This window comes from Phyllobates terribilis, unplaced genomic scaffold (genome assembly GCF_046119375.1).
Source record: "Phyllobates terribilis strain yellow unplaced genomic scaffold, ASM4611937v1 Scaffold_364__1_contigs__length_1914224, whole genome shotgun sequence".
NCBI lineage: Eukaryota > Metazoa > Chordata > Amphibia > Anura > Dendrobatidae > Phyllobates > Phyllobates terribilis.
Window position 1 is genome coordinate 139,175 of NW_027363124.1, and position 17,942 is coordinate 157,116.

The window sequence follows — 17,942 nt, forward strand, 5'->3', positions numbered from 1 at the left end:
GGAGAAGATCCTACACTGGGGTCATTCGTCTAAACTAGCTGGCCACGCCGGTCAGAAAAAGACCCTCCAGCTTATTACCCGGCACTACTGGTGGCCTAACCTGCACAAGGATGTAATAGACTTTGTTTCTGCCTGTGTGTCCTGCGCCCGCAACAAAGTTCCGAGACACCTGCCGGCCGGCCGCCTCCTACCTCTGCCAGTACCTGCTGCCCCCTGGCAGCATATAGCGATGGACTTCATTACTGATCTACCCGTCTCTGCCGGTTGTACGGTCATTTGGGTGGTCGCTGACCGCTTCTCCAAGATGGCTCACTTCATTCCACTGCCAGGTCTTCCGTCTGCACCCGAGCTGGCTAAAGACTTTATCCGCCACATCTTCCGTCTTCATGGCCTGCCCCGTCACATCGTGTCGGATCGTGGGGTACAGTTCACTTCCCGTTTCTGGAGAGCCACTTGTAAATTGCTGGACGTCACCCTGGACTTCTCCTCCGCTTACCACCCACAGTCTAATGGTCAAGTGGAGCGGATCAATCAGAACCTGACCAGTTACCTTCGGCACTTCGTTAATGCCCACCATTCTGACTGGGTGGATCTCCTGCCATGGGCCGAATTCTCGTACAACAATCACGAGAGCGAGTCTTCCTCCAAATCCCCGTTTTTTGTAGTCTACGGTCAGCATCCTCGGATCCCGTTTCCCGTCTCCACCTCGGCGGACAATCCGGCTGCGGAATCTCTTGTTAACAAATTTTCCTCCATATGGGAGAGTACCCGGTCCGCACTCCTTCTGTCATCCGAGCGTATGAAAAGACACGCTGACAAAAAACGTCTGGACCCTCCTCAATTCCGCCCTGGGGATAAAGTCTGGCTCTCGTCCAAATATGTCCGGCTCAAGATCCCTTCCTATAAGTTAGGGCCTCGGTTCATCGGCCCACTGGAGGTCATCAGTCAGATCAACCCGGTGGCCTATAAATTGAAACTCCCGGCCAACTTACGGATCCCTAACTCCTTCCATGTGTCTCTCCTCAAACCTGTGGTGCTTAACTCTTTTTCCAAGTCTACAGGTACGCCTCCTGCTCCGGTTTCTGCTGAGGACGAGTTTGAGGTAGAGAACATTCTTGCCACCAAAAGGGTAAGAGGAAAGACCTTTTTTCTGGTAGATTGGAAGGGGTTTGGTCCTGAGGAGAGAACGTGGGAGCCCCGGGAGAACATCCATGCCCCTCTCATCCTAGCTAAATTTCTGTCTGGCCTAAAAAAGGGGGGGCCTAAAGGGGGGGGTACTGTAGCGCTGGCGTCCCTGCCCTCTGCTAGGCAGGGACGCTGCTCCCCTCACCGCTCTGCTCCGTGCCCGGCGTCCTCTCTCCGCTCTGCTGTCAGCGCGCGCTCCTTCCCGGCGTCCTCCTCCCGCTCTGCTCTCAGCGCGCGCTCCTTCCCGGCCCCCGTGCTTAGGGCGCGCGCGCGCGCTCCCCTCCTCTTAAAGGGGCCGCGCGCGCCGTCCTAAGGAGTCCCCGGCCAATGGCCGGAGGACTTCATCATATATAAGGCACCTCCTCCAAAATGGAGGTGCCCGAGCAATGTTGTTTGCACCTGTGTCTCACCTGTGCTTCAGCCCTCAGGTCCCGTTGCCAGTTACCTGCCAGTTTCCTGCCAGTTTCCTGCTAGTTACCTGCCTGATTCCTGCCTGAATACTTGTTACCTGCCTGCCTGCCTGAGGTCCGACGGTCTGCCTTACAACTCCGGTCAGTCTGTCTAAGGACCAACTTGTCCGCTCACCTGGGAGCGCACATCAGCTACCTGCCTGCTTGCCTGAGGTCCGACGGTCTGCCTTACAACTCCGGTCAGTCTGTCTATGGACCAGCTTGCCCGCTCACCTGGGAGCGCTTCTCCGCTACCTGCCTGCTTGCCAGCCCGGAGGCTCCGTTGTCACGTGCTGTGACCACCAGCTATCTCAGAGACTCTTGCCCGCTCACCTGGGAGCGCATCTCCGTTACCTGCCTGCTTGCCAGCCCGGAGGTCCCGTTGTCACGTGCGGTGACCACCAGCTATTCCAGAGACTCTTGCCCGCTCACCTGGGAGCGCTTCTCCGTTACCTACCTGCCTGCCAGCCCGGAGGTTCCGCCGTCACGTGCCGTGACCACCTGCTATTCCAGAGACTCTCGCTTGCTCACCTGGGAGCACACATCTACCATCTGCCTGCTAGCCTACCCGGAGGCTCCGCCATCACAGGTCGTACCTACCCCTTACCCAGAGACTGCCCTGATCACTTGCCGTAACTCCCTGTCCGTTCACCCAGAGACTGCCACCCGCTCCCTTACAAGGGCCGCCCCCTTGTATAGTAGCTCAGAGGTTCCGCCTCCCGGACCCGTTACATCCTCTCCATCTCTGCTGCTGTCAGTCTCAATTATCTGCGGGGAGAATCGTTATTTCGAACTAGCCCAACTTGACTCTGGAGCGGCCGGGAATCTTATTTCACAGGCCCTGGTAGAAAAATACCGCATTCCCACCAAACCTCTGGCTATACCATTATCTGTCGCTGCTGTGGATGGGGGCCTCTTACCACGTCCCATCCAACTCATCACCGAATCCATAACTCTGCAGGTGGGAATGCTGCATTCTGAGAGCATCTCTTTTCACGTTCTGCCTGGACTCTCTCACGCCCTCTTGCTAGGCCTACCTTGGCTCCAGAGTCATGCACCCGTGCTTGACTGGCAGACCGGAGAAGTCCTTCGCTGGGGACAGGACTGTCATAAGACTTGTTTGGTTCCTGTTCATCCCGCCCGTCCTTCTCCTACCCCAACTAATCTACCTGGACTTCCGATTCCCTATTGGTCATTTGCTGATGTCTTTAATAAAAAGGAGGCAGAGACATTACCCCCTCATAGACCATACGACTGTCCTATCGACCTGTTACCCGGTACTACGCCTCCCCGTGGGCGTATTTACCCATTGTCCGCTGCTGAGACCCGGTCGATGTCCGAATATATTGAGGAGAATTTGGCCAGGGGATTCATCCGGAAATCTACCTCCCCGGCGGGAGCGGGCTTCTTTTTCGTAAAAAAGAAGGACGGCTCTCTCCGTCCCTGTATAGACTATAGAGGCCTTAACCAGATCACGGTGAAGAATAAGTACCCCCTTCCGCTCATTCCAGAATTATTTGATCGTCTGAGAGGGGCTAGAATCTTCACCAAACTGGACCTCCGTGGGGCGTACAACCTGGTCCGTATCCGTCAAGGGGATGAATGGAAGACTGCATTCAACACCCGGGACGGCCACTATGAATATCTGGTAATGCCCTTTGGTCTCTGTAACGCTCCTGCCGTCTTTCAAGAGTTGGTCAATGACATCTTCCGGGACCTTCTCTACTCCTGCGTAGTGGTGTACCTGGACGACATCTTGGTCTTCTCTTCGGATCTCCAGACTCACCGGAGAGACGTTCGTCAGGTCCTGCTCAGGCTCAGGCAGAATCACCTCTTCGCTAAATATGAGAAGTGCCTCTTTGAGCAGACCTCGCTTCCGTTTTTGGGCTACATTATTTCTCAGACCGGCCTACGAATGGATCCAGAGAAACTGTCTGCCATCGAGAAATGGCCCCGACCGGAGGGGTTGAAGGCCATTCAGCGGTTCCTGGGCTTCGCCAACTACTACCGCCTCTTCATACCGCACTTCTCTTCCCGGACTGCCCCAATTTCCGAACTCACCCGTAAGGGCACTAATCCCAGAGAGTGGCCGCCCGAAGCAGAGGAGGCCTTTCTTTCCTTAAAACAGGCCTTCTCTTCCGCCCCGGTGCTGCATCGCCCAGATGGCAACAAGCAGTTCTTCCTGGAGGTTGACGCCTCCTCCTCTGGAGCAGGAGCGGTACTTACCCAAAAATCATCTTCCGGGAGAATGGTAACTTGTGGCTTCTTCTCCAAACTCTTCTCCTCTTCTGAGCGCAACTATTCCATAGGAGATCGAGAGTTCTTGGACATCAAGCTGGCATTGGAGGAGTGGCGTTACCTGCTCGAAGGGGCTCTTCACCCGGTAATAATTTACACTGACCACAAGAACTTGGCTTACCTCCAGCATGCCCAGAGACTTAACCCGCGCCAAGCTCGGTGGTCCTTGTTTTTTGCTCGCTTTGATTTTATTCTTCATTTTCGCCCGGCTGACAAAAACATCAAGGCGGACGCCTTGTCCCGATCCTTTCTGGTGTCTGATCTCGAGGAAGAACCGAAACACATCATCGATCCCGCCAGAGTAATGCAGGTGGCTCCCGTGAATCTAAATCGTCTCCCTTGCGGTAAGACGTTCGTATCAGTACCTGATTGGGAGAAGATCCTACACTGGGGTCACTCGTCTAAACTAGCTGGCCACGCCGGTCAGAAAAAGACCCTCCAACTTATTACTCGGCACTACTGGTGGCCTACCCTGCACAAGGACGTAATAGACTTTGTTTCTGCCTGTGTGTCCTGCGCCCGCAACAAGGTTCCGAGACATCTGCCAGCCGGTCGCCTCCTTCCGCTCCCAGTACCTGCTGCCCCCTGGCAGCATATAGCAATGGACTTTATAACTGATCTCCCCGTCTCTGCTGGTTGTACGGTCATTTGGGTGGTCGCTGACCGCTTTTCCAAGATGGCTCATTTCGTTCCCCTGCCAGGCCTCCCGTCTGCACCCGAGCTGGCTAAAGACTTTATCCGCCACATCTTCCGTCTTCATGGACTGCCCCTCCACATAGTGTCGGATCGTGGGGTACAGTTCACCTCACGCTTCTGGAGAGCCACTTGTAAACTGCTAGACGTCACCCTGGACTTCTCCTCCGCTTACCACCCACAGTCTAATGGTCAAGTGGAGCGGATCAATCAGAACCTGACCAATTACCTCCGGCACTTCGTTAATGCCCACCATTCAGACTGGGTGGATCTCCTGCCATGGGCCGAATTTTCTTACAACAATCACGAGAGCGAATCTTCCTCCAAATCCCCGTTTTTTGTTGTCTTCGGTCAGCATCCTCGGATCCCATTTCCCGTCTCCACCTCGGTGGACAATCCGGCTGCGGAATCTCTTGTTAACAAATTTTCCTCCATATGGGAGAGTACCCGGTCCGCACTCCTTCTGTCATCCGAGCGCATGAAAAGACATGCTGACAAAAAACGTCTGGATCCTCCTCAATTCCGTCCAGGGGATAAGGTCTGGCTCTCGTCCAAGTATGTCCGGCTCAAGATTCTTTCCTATAAGTTAGGGCCTCGGTTCATCGGTCCTCTGGAGGTCATCAGTCAGATCAACCCGGTGGCCTATAAATTGAAACTCCCGGCCAACTTGCGGATCCCTAACTCCTTCCATGTATCTCTCCTCAAACCTGTGGTACTTAACTCTTTTTCCAAGTCTACAGGTACGCCTCCTGCTCCGGTTTCCGCTGAAAACGAATTTGAGGTAGAGAACATTCTGGCCACCAAAAGGGTAAGAGGGAAGACCTTTTTTCTAGTAGATTGGAAGGGGTTTGGTCCTGAAGAGAGAACGTGGGAGCCCCGGGAGAACATCCATGCCCCTCTTATCCTTGATCAATTTCTCTCTGGCCTAAAAAAGGGGGGGCCTAAAGGGGGGGGTACTGTAGCGCCGGCGTCCCTGCCCTCTGCTAGGCAGGGACGCTGCTCCCTCACCCCTCTGCTCCGAGCCCGGCGTCCTCCTCCCGCTCTGCTGGCAGCGCGCGCTTCTTCCCGGCCATTGTGCTTAGGGCGCACGCGCGCGCGCTTCCTCCCTCTTAAAGGGGCTGCGCGCGCCGTCCTCAGGAGTCCCCGGCCAATGGCCGGAGGACTTCACCATATATAAGGCACCTCCTCCAAAATGGAGGTGCCCGAGCAATGTTGTTGCACTGTTCACTACTCTGCTTCAGCCCTCAGGTCCCGTTGCCAGTTACCTGCCAGAAACCTGCCAGTTTGCTGTCTGTTTCCTGCCTGACATTCCTCCTACCTGCTTGCTAGCCTGAGGTCCGACGGTCTGCCTTCCTACTCCTGTCAGTCTGTCTATGGACCAGCTTGCCCGCTCACCTGGGAGCGCACATCTGCTACCTGCCTGCTAGCCTACCTGGAGGCTCCGCCGTCACGTGCTGTGACCACCTGCCATTCCAGAGACTCCTGCCCGCTCACCTGGGAGCGCACATCTGCTACCTGCCTGCTAGCCTACCTGGAGGCTCCGCCGTTACGTGCTGTGACCACCTGCCATTCCAGAGACTCCTGCCCGCTCACCTGGGAGCGCTCATCTGCTGCCTGTCTGTTGGCCTACCTGGAGGCTCCGCCGTCACGTGCTGTGACCACCTGCCATTCCAGAGACTCCTGCCCGCTCACCTGGGAGCGCTCATCTGCTGCCTGTCTGTTGGCCTACCTGGAGGCTCCGCCGTCACATGCTGTGACCACCCGTTTATCCAGAGACTCTCGCTTGCTCACCTGGGAGCACACATCTACCATCTGCCTGCTAGCCTACCTGGAGGCTCAGCCATCACAGGTCATACCTACCCTTTACCCAGAGACTGCCCCGGTCACTTGCCGTGACCTCCTGCCCGTTCATCCAGAGACTGCCCCGGTCACTTGCCGTGACCTCCTGCCCGTTCATCCAGAGACTACCCCGGTCACTTGCCGTGACCTCCAGCCCGTTCACCCAGAGACTGTCCCGGTCACCTGCTGTGACTGCCTGCCCGTCTTCCCTGGTCGCCACCCGCTCCCTTACAAGGACCGCCCCCTTGTATAGTAGCTCAGAGGTTCCGCCTCCCAGACCCGTTACAGGTTCTTTACGGTAAGAGCAGTGAGAATATGGAATTCACCGAGTGAGGAGACGGTAATGTCAGATTCACTACACCAGTTCAAGCGGGGACTGGATGCATTTCTAGATACCAGGCAGATTTCAGCGTATACTTAAAAATAAAATAAAATAGTAGGTTGATACAGGGATTTATTCTGACTGCTGGTTTCAGAGTCGGGAGGGAATTTTTCCTCAGGTGAAGATTGGCTAAATCACTTGAGGTTTTTGCCCTCCTCTGGATCAACTTTAGCAATTACAGAACTAACAGGTCGAACTTGATGGGCGCAAGTCTTTATTCGGCTTTACAAACTATGTTACTATGTTACTATGGAAGTGAACAGAGCACAGTGCAAATGGCTATGCACAAAGACGCCAGTAGGGAAGATAGAGAAAGAAGATTCATTGCTAGTCGGACTGAGAGCTGGGTGGTATCACCGGCTGCGGTCGTAATATCCATCATCCGAAGGAGCATATGCTGTGACTGCCGATATACCTGCGGGAGATACAAAAAGCTGTGGGCCAACCAAAAGTTGGGGGACAGTGGGTATCACCTGGTACGGGGCAGTGGAACTACTGATCCCAGGTTGGAAACTCGAGGACTAAGAGAATTGCCTGTTGGACATTTATCTGGAATTGCTGTTCACAGTGGCCGGAATGAATAAAACTAATTGCATCGATAACCTGCCTAGGTGATTATTAAAATCTACAACCGCACATCTTTACAGATACTAATAAAGAATATTGTAGTTTTACAATACGGCCTCTACATCGTCTTTCTTCGGTTTTTGTTTATGTTTATGGCGATTGGCCGTGATATTTAGTCCTAATAAATGGTAGGAGTTTATTATTGTATTATTGTGATTGATATATGATATATATTGCTCTCCCTGCTATTGTTCCTATGAATTTCATCTACTATACTGCATAAGGGGCATAATGGGGGCATTACACCGCGTGGGGACATCATACATACTGCATAAGGGGCATAATGGGGGCATTACACTGTGTGGGGGCATCATACACACTGTATAAGGGGCATAATGGGGGCATTACACTGTGTGGGGGCATCATACATCCTGCATAAGGGGCATAATGGGGGCACTACACTGTGTGGGGGCATCATACATCCTGCATATGGGGCATAATGGGGGCACTACACTGTGTGGGGGATCATACATCCTGCATAAGGGGCATAATGGGGGCATTACACTGTGGGGGGGCATCATACATCCTGCATAAGGGGCATAATGGGGGCACTACACTGTGTGGGGGATCATACATCCTGCATAAGGGGCATAATGGGGGCATTACACTGTGTGGGGGGATCATACATCCTGCATAAGGGGCATAATGGGGGCATTACACTGTGTGGGGGATCATACATACTGCATAAGGGGCATAATGGGGGCATTACACTGTGTGGGGGCATCATACATCCTGCATAAGGGGCATAATGGGGGCATTACACTGTGGGGGGCATCATACATCCTGTATAAGGGGCATAATGGGGGCATTACACTGTGGGGCCAGTAAAGGGGTCCTGTACTATGAGAACAATACGTTTCCTCCCTTCCTGTCTCCATAGTTGGGTCGTATGTATCTATTACAGGAAACAGAACAAAAGCCTTATGATTCTTATAAAGGGGCAACACAAGACCCCAAAAGAGTCTCCGTGCTGAAGGGGTTAATGCCCCCTGCGCCCAGTAATGGGGGGTCTCCACATACCTCCACCTGCAGAGCCGCCACCACATATATGGCTGCTCTGTGCGCACAGGAGCTGTGATGAGGTCACAGGAGGGGAGGAGTCAGGGGTCACATGATCAGGGGCCTCAGTGGATGCAGGACTCTGCTGTGCTGGTTGTCATGGTGCTGGATGAGCTGAAGTTTATGTGTGGGGTCAGGAGGGGTTTACAGTGTGGATGTAGCAGAGCCGTGTGTGTACGAGGTGTACGGAGCAGAGCCGCGTGTGTACGAGGTGTACGGAGCAGAGCCGCGTGTGTACGAGGTGTACGGAGCAGAGCCGCGTGTGTACGAGGTGTACGGAGCAGAGCCGCGTGTGTACGAGGTGTACGGAGCAGAGCCGTGTGTGTACGAGGTGTACGGAGCGGAGCCGCGTGTGTACGAGGTGTACGGAGCAGAGCCGCGTGTGTACGAGGTGTACGGAGCAGAGCCGCGTGTGTACGAGGTGTACGGAGCAGAGCCGCGTGTGTACGAGGTGTACGGAGCGGAGCCGCGTGTGTACGAGGTGTACGGAGCAGAGCCGCGTGTGTACGAGGTGTACGGAGCGGAGCCGCGTGTGTACGAGGTGTACGGAGCAGAGCCGCGTGTGTACGAGGTGTACGGAGCAGAGCCGCGCGTGTACGAGGTGTACGGAGCAGAGCCGCGCGTGTACGAGGTGTACGGAGCAGAGCCGCGTGTGTACGAGGTGTACGGAGCAGAGCCGCGCGTGTACGAGGTGTACGGAGCAGAGCCGCGTGTGTACGAGGTGTACGGAGCGGAGCCGCGTGTGTACGAGGTGTACGGAGCGGAGCCGCGTGTGTACGAGGTGTACGGAGCGGAGCCGCGTGTGTACGAGGTGTACGGAGCGGAGCCGCGCGTGTACGAGGTGTACGGAGCAGAGCCGCGTGTGTACGAGGTGTACGGAGCAGAGCCGCGTGTGTACGAGGTGTACGGAGCAGAGCCGCGTGTGTACGAGGTGTACGGAGCAGAGCCGTGTGTGTACGAGGTGTACGGAGCGGAGCCGCGTGTGTACGAGGTGTACGGAGCGGAGCCGCGTGTGTACGAGGTGTACGAGGCGGAGTCGCGCGTGTAAGAGGTGTACGGAGCGGAGCCGCGTGTGTACGAGGTGTATGGAGCAGAGCTGCGTGTGTACGAGGTGTATGGAGCAGAGCCGCGTGTGTACGAGGTGTATGGAGCAGAGCCGCGTGTGTACGAGGTGTATGGAGCGGAGCCGCGTGTGTACGAGGTGTACGGAGCGGAGCCGCGTGTGTACGAGGTGTACGTAGCAGAGCCGCGCGTGTACGAGGTGTACGAGGCGGAGCCGCGCGTGTACGAGGTGTACGGAGCGGAGCCGCGCGTGTACGAGGTGTACGGAGCGGAGCCGCGCGTGTACGAGGTGTACGGAGCAGAGCCGCGCGTGTACGAGGTGTACGGAGCGGAGCCGCGTGTGTACGAGGTGTATGGAGCGGAGCCGCGTGTATACGAGGTGTACGGAGCGGAGCCGCGTGTGTACGAGGTGTATGGAGCGGAGCTGCGTGTATACGAGGTGTACGGAGCGGAGCCGTGTGTGCGAGGTGTACGGAGCCGTGTGTGTACGGAGCGGAGCCGCGTGTGTACGAGGTGTACGGAGCGGAGCCGCGTGTGTACGAGGTGTACGGAGCGGAGCCGCGTGTGTGTACGAGGTGTACGGAGCGGAGCCGCGCGTGTGTACGAGGTGTACGGAGAGGAGCCGCGCGTGTACGAGGTGTACGGAGCGGAGCCGCGCGTGTACGAGGTGTACGGAGAGGAGCCGCGCGTGTACGAGGCGTACGGAGCGGAGCCGCGCGTGTACGAGGCGTACGGAGCAGAGCCGCGCGTGTACGAGGCGTACGGAGCAGAGCCGCGCGTGTACGAGGCGTACGGAGCGGAGCCATGCGTGTACGAGGTGTACTGAGCAGAGCCGTGTGTCTACGGAGCCGTGTGTACGCTGTATACTCCCAGGTTCGGTCAGAGACACCGCGGCTCTTTATCAGACTGTAGAAGAACTGACTCTGGACACTCTGTAAAACTGCGCTCGGACGTCTCCTGTTTCTCGCACAGATATTGATAACATAAGATGGAGTCAGACGAACCCTCCTACAAAACCTGATAACAAAGTCATTACTACAGGACTGGATGAGAAAGGGATTTATTCTACAAGAAACGCTGGGGCCACAAATGAGAGAATCCGGGCCCCGTGGCTGGATACTCCGGGCCCCCAGCGTGTTAGGAGCAGACGGGGTCTTTGTCCCTGGAGCTTCTCTGCTCGGTATAATGAGACTCTGATCTTGTTCTTATAAAGAGGGTTGGAGTAAAATAGAAGCTGCCTGAATATGAGGACCTTGTCTGATCTCTATGTCCTTGTGTACAGAGCTATGGAGATAGCGCTATTCTCTGTATAATAGATGTGATGTCTCTGGAGCCCTAATATTCCTGTACAGGGGTCTCTGTAGAGATAATCTTACCCCAGCATTATGGATTGGGAGAAGGAAAAAATGGATTGGGGACATTTTACTGAAATTTCCCTTTAAAAAATGTAATAAAAAATGTTTGTAGGAGGTAAAGAGCCGAGGCTGAAGATGCTTTATCTCCAGAAGTCTACAAAAGAAGAAGGATTGGCAACGCCAAATGTCCTTGTCTATTTTCGAATTGGGAGTTAGGAAAAGGGGCAGGAGAACATTTTGGGATTTGTTTTGGGGGGTGGGGGCAAGAAATGCAATATTTGTCCATTAGTGTAAATATATGAATACAGGTAGATCCAGAAATATTTGGACAGTGAATCTTCGTGATTTCAGCTCTGCAGGCCACTAATCTGGATTTAAAATGAAACAGTGATGAGCGAGCACTAAAATGCTTGTTGCTCGGGTCGAGCAAATTGGAATGCTTTGGTGCTGGACCCGAGCAACGAGCCCAATGTAAGTCTATGGGAAACTTGAGCATTTTTCAGGCGGCTCCCCCCGGCGGTCTGCAGGTGGCCTAAAAATTGCCCAAATCGATGGAAACAGTGCTCAAATGACATGGGGAAGACCCCTGGAAGCATTTCTGACTCCCAGGTCACTGCTGTCAACAACGTTGTCAGAGTATTACGCCACTTTTACGGATTCACAATTATACAAAAACAAAATGGATTTTTCTGGGAAATATATTAAGGAACATCCTTTCCAGGGTAATGACTTGTATATAAGGCAAAATAAATAACCAAAAACAAAAATACTTCTCCACATCTTGGGCTATGTTCACACATAGCGTTTTTGATGCGTTTTTGCACTTTTGCATTGCTTTCAACTGTGAAAAATACATTCACCGGTAAATGACATTTTAACATTTTACAACCTTATCTGGCCATGTGGTGTGTGAGACATGATCAGACACATCCATGCAGTGCTGAAAAGACATGGGAACAGCATGGGGAAGACCCCTCGAAGCATCTCTGAGTCCCAGGTCATTGCCTAATGATCCTATATTACTGTGGTAATAATACAGACATTTTTGGCAACATGACAAATATTAAACTCCATTTAAAATGGGCAAGGCGCGTAACAAGGGAGGGGGAAGTGGACATGCACGCCGAGGCCGTGGGCAACATGAAACTGTGCCTGCTGAGGGAGCACAACAGGCACCCACATCATGTCAAACTACCTTCCTGTCCCAATTGCTATGGGTCGCGTAATACCACTCTTGAAGCCAGAGCAGTGTGAAAAGGTTGTTGGTTGGTGTTAGAAAAACTAACACTTCCTTACTTTAGGTAAGGGTACGGTGAGAATAGAGAAGAAAACAATCTTGAATTGTGTGGATAAAACAAAAGCTTATTTAATGTTCATTCAAAAGTGATTACAAAAATGAAGAAAAATATTTCATAGCACAAAAAAAGAAGTATTAGGTTAGAAGAGAGAAAGGAAACAATTATAGGTTCTTACGTATCTAGAATAGAAGCATGATCCGTGTTGGAGATACTCGAGGAATGAGTGATCTCCCCCATTCATTTCTGGCTCTGCTTATATACCATCTTGCCTCATAGACATACATTGGAGAATATTTTTACAGTTTCATAACCCAATATGGCGACTTGCTGGTATATTAGTAGCTTCTACCATATTAGAACAAAACTAGTAACTTGTGACATATGCATTTTAGCTACGTGCACATCACCTCTTGTTGGTATATTTTAAACATATGGTTAGTGACCTTTAAGGATCATTAGTTATCTCCAAATAACCCATATAGACAAGAGTCCTATAGGTTTGACAGGTGCTTCTACCAAGGTACCAGAATAACTGCACATTCTTTCTCTGTATTTGAATCTAAGCATGGTTAGAGCCTAAGCATGTTAAAGCTTATGTATATATATTTTTCTATCATAAGAAATTAATATTTTACAGTCCCCCCGATTATGATTTAAAAATTATCATAATCAATCCTAAACTCATTCTCTCACCATTCGTATCACATTCATTCTTTATTCTGAAAACCTTGTATCAACATCTGTATTGAATGTCATCTGAGTTCCCAAAAACTTCTAAATTAAAAATTAAAATCAAAAAGTTATATTTTTTTATTTTAACATTTTCTCTTAAAATATCATTAATTTCTGTCTTTATCTTTTTTTGTATATTTTCTTAATTTTACACATAATAAAAATCTGATAAAAAATACACAGCAAGACCAAAATAAATATGATTATGATTGGGTTTGTTAATACATTTTCTGCTGGCATTTTTTCTGAAGACTGTGACCAACTAGTTACCGATCTTCCTAGATTTCTCCACCAAGATGAGCCTGACATACTTGTCCATTCATGTTCAACATAATTTAAGTTACCTTGTTCATGTCTGAATACAATTTCAGCTTCTTTTAGTTGTTTTGTTAACAAACCTTTGTCTTTCTTTATCTCATTTGTCCACATATCCCAAGGGAAATTATATATTTGAGACAAATTGAACTGTATTGGAAGGATTTTCAGATTTCTTGTCCCTATTGACGTAATATTAATACTTTCTTCCTTCTTGTAGATAGTTTTCACATTTCCCCCCATACAATATAAACCTATTGTCAGATTTTCAGCATGTACACAAGATGAGAAGAATGCAGAAACAACATATTTTTTGGACATAACTTGGAAACAAATTTTGTTTGAGCTTATTGGAGTCACCAAGTCATGTATCGTGTGCACATTCTCAACTCTGGCATGACATGAGGTATGATTATGGAAACATGAGTTATAAATGACTTTATCCTGTCCAGGTAGGAACATTACCTTAGAAACGAAATGTAAGCATGAAGAAATGTCTAATTGTCCAGTGTTTGTACCATCAAATGCAAAATCTGTGTCCTGTAATAGATAATACAGCAATTATGTATTACTAACAGGAATTCCCAGTAATAGGAACCATGGGTTCTTCTCTTCCCGATATTGGGATTAGCGATGTTACTATACAAATGTTCTGTTCACATCCTAACCACTTATTTACCCACAAATCTGTGTGATTTATTGCAAAATTATATTCTGTATGAAAAATTCTCATTATTCCTAAAGGTGTAATTTCACTTTGCAATGCCTGTGCAATCATTTTCAGATTGGTGGAATATTCAATCTGAATTTCTAGACATGCTCCGGCCACTTGGGATTCCTGCTCACTTTCTATTAGAGCTAAAGTAGCATCTTGTAGATGTGACACTGAAGATCCCAGCACAGCAGCAGTGTTCAAAACCATCTTTTCAAGGAGTTGATTCAAACTTTTCTGAATTTTTACCCCTTTACCTCCGATATACCCAATATTTTCCAAATCTGATTTAAGTGTATGTATGTCCATAATGTTAATTTAACTTCCCACTGTTCCTAATTCCCCCAAAATACCTTCTAATATCCCCCTCTTACTTCTAACCTGTGTTGAAGTTCTTCTCCCAAAACATTGTTGTATTCCCATTTCCATGTTGATGAGATGTGATTGACACTGGGGATATCTGGATGATATTTTCCAACTAGACATGCTAAAAGTCCAGACCATAGTCATCAACACTCCATCCCTTAATAGAGGTTTAGATTGGAATTGATTGATTTGGAAAGGAGTTGATGGTTGAAACCTTGTCTGTGTACATACATTATCTAATCCTGACCAAACATTTACATCTTTACATTGTTTGTAATTATTTTTAGTTAAAACACAAATTGATAAAGTCCAGAATCTTTAAGAGATGGATTATCTAGAGAAAAAAAAAATTCTTATCCAACCATCTCACATTCCCATATTGACTTCTGGGTATAACATTTGTTGGACCATTTGAAAAACTTCCCAAAAATAATTGGTTTCTGGTCCATGTTAACAAACACTCGGGACGTAACTCTAACCTTGTGTTGCATTTCAATTCAAGAGGAGACATATTTTCTTGACTATGTACTGCTTGTGGTGCGACCCTTACTTCTGGAGCGATAGTACTTGTTACTGTAAAAACTACAGATACCTGTACTTGTACTGGTTCTCTGGAAGTTCCATGTTTTTACCCAATCTTCATCTCCTTCTGTAATAGAAAGTAATGAAGGATCAAAAATTTTCCCAAAACGTTGTGTCTTTAACACAATCTCGGTTTCGGATGTTCTAACTGTCCCTTTTGCGAGCATATCATTAGTAATATCACTCGACCACACAGCTTTCTCTTCACCTCTTATCTCTATATTCCAGTATAACACATCTGTAGGATTACATTCCCATGTGCCTGTCTTATTATTATGTATATAATCTCCTTGTAACTGTGTAAACTTACTCTTAGGTCCTATGGCAGCATGTAATATTATGGCAGTGTTGTGTATGAAGTGTAGCTCAATGCAGCATTTTACACCATAACCCATGCAAATGTTTCCAGTAATATCTACTAAATCATCTGGTATGTCTTCCTCTATTAGATTTTGTATACTTGATCCTTTTGGTTTCCTTGAGTGTAAAGTTCCTTTGATATGTCCATCCACTTCACTAGTATTTGTTCCATGATATAAAATGTCTTCTGCATAGACCACAATTAAAATAGTACAAAGTAGCAGAAATGTGGTTCCCATCAGATAGTAGCTTTCCTGAGAAACTTTCTTTTCTTGAAGGATTGATGTTGAATCCCTTCCATCAAGGACATGGTATTCTGCATTCCAGCTCTTTTTGGAATCCATTTCTTCCTAAAAGAAATGCAGTATCATTATTTTGCAATATAAAATTTGCATTGATCAACATGTACCCACAATTTTTGTTGTCTGCGGGTAGTTTTAACCACGTTGGATGCTGGTTGCACTAGGATCTTAACTCGTCCCATGGTATCGATTATTTTAAAGGGACCTTCCCAGTTACTTTCCCAAGGTCCACTCTTCCTGAAAGTTTTAATCATGACTAGAGCCCCTTTTTTGAATTTGGATTCATATGGTGGCTTCATCCTCTGCATTCTTGATGCAGGATGTAGAAGAATGGTTTTCAAGTTTTCCTACAACAATTGCCACCATTTGGACCTTGGAACAGCATCTTTTTGAGGTGTGGACAAAAATGGTTCATGTGGGAAAAACAATGGCATTTTTCTTCCTGTCATTAGTTCAAAAGGAGTAAACTGAGTTGTGGAGAAAGTTGTTCCTCCAACACTCAACAGTACAAAAGGTACTACATCCACCCAAGTATTACCTTTGTCCAATAACATTTTGGCAATTCTGGATTTTATTATCCTATTCATCCTTTCCACAATACCAGCAGACTGTCGATGGTAAGGTACATGAAACTATTGTACCCCTAGAATAGTACAAACTGCTCACATGATTCTTCCTGTGAAGTGACTTCCTCGATCAGAGATAATTATTCTGGGGATCCCCCAAGTACAAAAGACACGATTAACTAATGCTCTAGCTGTAGACAAAGCATCATCTTTCCTGACAGGTAAAAATTCAACCCATTTAGAAAAAACATCTACTACAATCAATGCATACCTGAGACCATTTTTACCTGATGGTAATGGACCAATGTAGTCTATTTGTAACGTAGACCAAGGACCATCTGCAGGTGCGGTTCTCAGTAGTGGCGGTTTCTGTCATTTTGGTCTTGGATTAATTTGGGCACAAATGAAGCATGATTGAACAATATTGCGTACAGTCTCTTCCATCTTTTCCCAGTAAAATCTCTCTTTGAGAATGCCTAACAATCTCTGTTAGCCCAAATGACCCAAGCTGTCATGATTATATCTCGTGAACTCATCCTGTAGATGTTTTGGTACAACAGGACGCAAGTCCCCATTTAAGTCATGACACAAAACCCGGGAAGCAACAAGAGTTGTATCTTTTTCTTGTTCTTCCGCAAAAGAAGGGATATGCGTGTCTGTTCTTTGAACTGCTGAAACCTCAAGAGGTTTAGGCTCAAACACTTCTCCTGTCAGGGCTGCCTTTTTTGGCTAATGTATCTGCGGTTGCATTTCCAACAGATAATTCATCATCAGAATTTTTATGGGCAGGAACTTTGACAATTGCAAAACTATTAGGGGTTTTTGAAGCTATCTCAAAAATTGTTTTCAGTGTGTCACTATGTACAAGAGTCTTGTAAGGCTGTGTGCCCACAATGCATTTTTTAAGAGTTTCTGCAGCGGCAATTCCGCTGCAGAAACGCTTAAAAAACGCTTGGTAGAAGGCCTGCCATGCTCCCCAATGCTGTGCACATGCTGCGGAAATTTCCGCTGCGGATTATCATTGCAGAAAAAAATGCAGCACTACCAATTATTTTGCGGAAGCGCTGCGTTTTCGCCACCATTGACTTGCATTGGAACGCATGGAATATGCATCCCTGGATCTGTAGATGCGCATTCCATGCGTTTCAATGTGCGGATGGTACCCGGGTCTGGAGAGGAGGAGACTATCCTCCGGACCTGGGTACCATAGAAACTGTGAAAAAAAGAATAAAATAAAAAATAAATATTATATTTACCTTCTTATGGCCTCCGGTGTGCTTGTCTTGGCTTGCCGGCAGATCGCGGTAGAGTCAAGGACCTGCGCTGACGTCATTTAGTCATGTGATGGGTCACGCAACGCTGACGTCGGCAGGTCCTTCAGTGTACCGCGAGCTGCCGGCAAGCCGAGACACATTGAATAAAGACTCCAGGGGCCATCGGAAGGTAAGTATGATATTTATTTTTTACCATTCTTTCAGTCACACTATATAAATCCATGCCATTTGCATGGATTTATATAGTGTGACCAAGTTGTCAAGTACTTTCCAAGTGATGCTAAAATCGCTTGGAAAGTGCTTGACAACCCACATGTGGAAATGCATGTGAAGAACGCTTCACATCAGCATGTCCCTGGCAGGAAAAACGCATGTACAATGTGCATGTACAATCCGCATGCGTTTTTTTGCCAGGGAGATGCAGAAACGCTCAGGAAAAAATCCGGAGCATTTCCGCATCGTGGGCACATAGCCTTAGAAGAATCT

At 48.7% G+C, this 17,942-nt stretch overlaps 1 protein-coding gene across 1 annotated transcript in view; it reads right to left on the reverse strand.

Annotated features, from left to right (window-relative positions):
- LOC141222891 (gastrula zinc finger protein XlCGF66.1-like) overlaps nucleotides 1-8,578 on the reverse strand; it is a 146,613-nt gene extending 138,035 nt beyond the window's left edge. Inside the window, exon 1 of the mRNA XM_073666725.1 lies at nucleotides 8,494-8,578. The gene's annotated coding sequence lies outside the window, so the exon portion shown is untranslated. The remainder of the gene's footprint in view (nucleotides 1-8,493) is intronic.
- Between the last annotated feature and the right edge of the window lie 9,364 nt (nucleotides 8,579-17,942).